Here is a 5,100-nt window from a genome sequence, read left to right as displayed (position 1 = left end):
GAAAACTTGAAACAATTATTATGTGATTTTTTTCATTCATTTTGTTATTTTGATTTGTAATTTGTTGTATTATTGATGAAATGATGTTTGATGATGCTTTGCTAAGGATTTTTTATTTTGGAGTTTATGATTTGGAGCAAAATTTGGAAATAAATGGATTGTGTGAACAGTGTTTTGTTGATGTCATCATGCTGACATCAGCATGATGATGTCACCGGTTGAACCTGCTGGTTCAACCGGCTGACCCGGGACCCGGCCATCTTGCCTGATTTTGTCCCGGGTTGGTTTTTAAAACATTGGTAAAAAATATCCCTTGAGTGTGGTGGACAAGAAGCAAAAGACATTAATGTTTCAACAAGCACAACAGGCACGTGATCAGTCAAGTAGCGCTCCACATTCTTCACTTTTGACTTGGAAATTCACCAGGATGCGGTTAGAAGGGTTGTAGCTAAAATGGTCATTGTTGGTGAGTTACCTTTTAGGATTGTTAAGCATGAGGAAGTTGATAAGTGTGGCTCAGCTAAGGTTTCAAATGCCCAGTCGAACAACAGTTGCTTCAGATTGTATTTGAATATACAATGAAGAGTGCCAAAAGATGAAGAAGTTCTTTGCTAGGTTTTCTCAAAGAGTTTCTCTCACAACAGATATATGGACAAGTTGTCAGAACCTCAATTATATGTGTCTGACAGCTCACTTCATCGATGAAAACTGGGTTTTACAAAAAAAGATTATAAACTTTTGCCCAATTATTAGTCATAGAGGTTTAGCGATTGGCAAGGCAGTGGAGAAGTTTTGCTTGAGTGGGGTATTTATGAAGTTTTCACAATCATTGTTAATAATGCAAGCTCCAATGATGTTGGAATAAGTTATCTAAAGACTCGGTTGGGAAGTTGGAAGGGGAATGTCTTGGATGGTGACTTCCTCCACATGAGATGTTATGCTCATATATTGAGTTTAGTTGTAAAAGAGGGATTAAAAGATATGAATGACTCCATATTCTAAATTCGTTTGGCAGTGAGGTACGTGAGGTCTTCTCTGTCAAGGTTACACAAATTTTAAGGAGTGTGTGGCAAAAGAAAAAATTGAAAGTAAAGCTCAATTGGTTCTCGATGTTGAAACAATGTGGAATTCCACATACTTGATGTTGGATGAGGCATTAAAATTCTAGAAAGCTTTTGAGTTGTTGGAAATAGAGGATAGTAAGTATTCATATGAGTTTAGTAGTGGGGAAAGGTTTAGGGGTTTGCCTATATGCATTGATTGGGAGTATGCAAGATACTTCTTACCTTTTTTGAAAGTCTTTTATGATGCTACTCTACGTGTCTTTGACTCACTTTATGTCACTAGTAATGCTTACATGCGAGACATTTTTGGCATTGGGTTGAAGATTTCAAAATGGTGTACAAGTCTAGATCCTGGGTTACATAGTATGGCTATAAGGATGAAGGGGAAATATGATAAATATTGGTCAGTAGCATTAATTGGTGATTAATTGGTCAAATTGTTGTGGATCATTTGGTTTTTTGGTCTCTTGAAATTTTGTCATCCAAAAGAAGGAATTTTTTTTTTTATCATAAGATATAAAAAAGAAAAAAAGAAAAAGGAAAGCTTTTTAATAAAACCAGTTAACCAGATTGCAACCAGTTTATGCCATGTTTCGGACCAGTTTCGATTCGCAATATGGCCTGAATCGGAAAATCGGTTCGATTAGAAAAAGCACATATCCGGTTCGGTTAACCGGTTTTTTGCAACCCTATTGTTTGCCAAACAACTAGTGAAAACTTTAAAAAATCACCAAATCTTAAGCAAAGAAAATAATGCAATATTAAGAACCTAAGAGAAAAGAATGCAATAACACAATACTTACCTACTTGAATAAATCTTTGAGAAGAAAAAATTTGAGAAAATATATTGAGTAAACCTTGAGCGAAACCTTCTTTTAATTTTTTTTTTTAATTTTTTGGCTTCCAAAAATTATAATATAAATTTTCATGACTTTGATCAGACCTAGCCTAAACTAAAGTCAATCAAAACTTAAATCAAGTCAACGTTGCATTGACTTTTAATATGAAATAATAAAAAAAATTAATAATTTTGAGCAGTTGAACGATGACGTTTGAAATGTAGGAAAGTAGTGGGGTGAAGGGTGAAGAATAACGTCCTTTAAAATATAGTTAAAGTTTTAATTTCAGAAAGCAAGTTCATTTAGTACAAATAAAAAAAAAAAAAACTCACAAAATCCATGTTCTTTTCCCTAAATTAGATAAAAAACCTCAAAAAAAAAAAAAAAAAAAAAGAGCATGAATTCAACCATAAAATAAACTAAATTGAAATGAACAATACACATACCTAAAACTAAAAAAACAGAAAACGGAGCTAATTGTGGTACCTTAAGTAGGAAAAGCTTCAACAATTTTAGTCTTCAAAAGTTTTAAGAGTGAATAGCGTGAGAAAGAGAAAGAGAGAGTGAAGAATTTTGAGGATAAAATCATAAAAAGTAGGTAGAGTCGCGGAGAAAAATAGTGGAGAGAGTTTTAAACTTTTAATATGATATGGCTTGGAATATATATATTAATAGCAAGTTTTTTGTGGGCATAAATATATGTATAGTTCTTATTTTTTAAAAATCTGAGGGTGGGTCTGGGTATATATATTAACTAGACATGGGGCTCGCGCATTGCGTGGGTATGTTTATTCAATATTTTTGAAATAGATTGTAAACAAATTTATTCTAACAAAATAAACTAATTAGATTAAGACATAATAAGTGTTAAATTATACAAATTTTAAAGTAAATATAAATTGTACATATATACAAAGTTGTGTTAAGATAAAATTAATAATTGTATCTGTATAATTATTAATATCAATTATAGGTAGATGTTATTAAATCATCTATCCAACTTGAGAAGATCACCTGAATATTATATAATCTAATTATATTTTCAGGATCATCACCTTGTACAATTGATATTATTTTTGTAGACATATCTTTGATATTCGATGTTAGTATTTTGTAGTGAATCGTGTATGATATTTAATATCACCTGAATATTATTAAGATCAATTATTTAAACTCAAAATTTATATTGACCTTCCGCAATTTCTATAACTTATATTCATTTTCAAGTTGTGTTACGCGAGTATGTTTATTATATATATTTTTTACATTATTATTGGTTTTTTGTGTTTTAAATATATATTTTCTATATTGAAGTTCATTTTATATTGAATTGATAATTAAAAAAATGAATAAATAAAATATCCACAAATTAAACTCAAAGTTTATATCATCATGGTTCTTCTCAAATATGTTACCATTTGACATTTGCTACCAAAGTTTAAAACTTTGTCAAGAAAAGCAAAAAAATTTGTAGGATAACCCACTGGGTATTATTGATAAGTCTATAAATTAATCAAAAAAAGATAAACCTTGTTGAAAAATCTGAACTTTTAAGCAAGACACTTGTAGAGCCAGAGGAAAAAATTGATTTTGATTGTTGAGAAGAGAAAATGAATTATTTTTATTATTATTATTTTAGAAATACAAAAAAATTAAGAATGTTGAGAAGAGAACTCACATAGAAAGCAACAACAACTCCAACAATATAATCTGAAGGAAACTTAATTGAAGCATTGAAGAAGCCATGAAGATAAATGTCCTGTGACACAAAATCATTTGTTGCAATTAGAATTGACCACCACCTATAGCAAAAAAAGCATTTGATGATAGCATCTTAAAGAAAGATGATAATTGTAAAACCCACAAATCAAACAACAAAATCAATCCAAAAATCAATAAAAAGAGATAGAACAAATATAATTAAAACTACACAACAATATTTGTTTTCCTTTATCATCACTAAAATTAAATTTGTTCTATGTCTATGATGATAAAATGAATGGTTCGGCAGCAGGTCTATAGTTATCCTGATTCATCATATAATAAATCAAATTAAAGCCCTATCTTTCTAGTTTCCAAAGATTCAAACCACTCATCAATTATATTTTTATTGAGCAAGTTATGGCTAATTTACTACTGACTGTTAAGGGAAAATTGAGAAATAGGGAAAACCGAAATGTGTATGATGATAAAATGAATGGTTCAACAGTGGGGCTATAGTTATCAAAATTAAGCGTCTAATATATCAAATTAAAGCTCTGTCTGTTTAGTTTCTAAAGGTTCAAACTTATCATCAATTAGATTTTTATTGAGCAAGCTATGGTCAATTTACTACTGACTGTTCAGTAAAAACCAAAATATGTGTGGTGATAAAAATAATGGTTCAAAAGTGGAGCTAAAGTTATCCAAATTAAGCATATAATATATCAAATTAAATCCTTATCTGTCTAGTTTCAAAATGTTCAAATCTCTCATCAATTAAGATCAATTTACTACTGACTGCTTAGTAGAAACTGAAATGTGTATGATGATAAAAGGAATTGTTTGATAGTACGGCTATAGTTATCCAAATTAAGCGTATAATATATCAAATTAAAGTCATGTCTGTCTAGTTTCTAAAGATTCAAACATCTCATCAATTGGAGTTTTATCGAGCAAGTTATGGTCAATTTACGACTAATTATTCAGTGGAAACCTAAATGTGTATGATGATAAAATGAATGGTTTACTAAAGCTACATGGTTTAGCATCAAACATCAGTTGATATTTGTTAAATAAATGAAATTAGTTATATTTAGCAACAAACTCTTTTCATGATATATGCATGTAACATAAAAGATATCATTAAAAAGAGATAGAACAATTACAGTTAAAACTACATATCCATATTTGTTTTCCTTTAAGATAATAATAATGGTCCGGTATATTATAAATGGTTTAGTAAAGCTACATGGTTCGACAACAAACATCAGATGATATTTTTGATACAAATAAAATTTTTTATATTCAGCAACAACCTGTTTTCGATATATGTATGTAACATAAAAAAATATCAACAAAAAGAGATAAAACAAATACAATTAAAATTACGTATCAATATTTGTTTTCCTTTGTCATCACTAAAATTCAATTGGTTTTATGTGCATGATGATAAAATGAATGGTTTGTCCGTAGGTCTATAGTTATCCAAATTCTTC

The sequence above is a fragment of the Pistacia vera genome, unplaced genomic scaffold (assembly GCF_008641045.1).
Source record: "Pistacia vera cultivar Batoury unplaced genomic scaffold, PisVer_v2 Contig906, whole genome shotgun sequence".
In the NCBI taxonomy this organism is placed as follows: Eukaryota; Viridiplantae; Streptophyta; class Magnoliopsida; order Sapindales; family Anacardiaceae; genus Pistacia; species Pistacia vera.
This window is presented reverse-complemented; position numbering follows the sequence as displayed.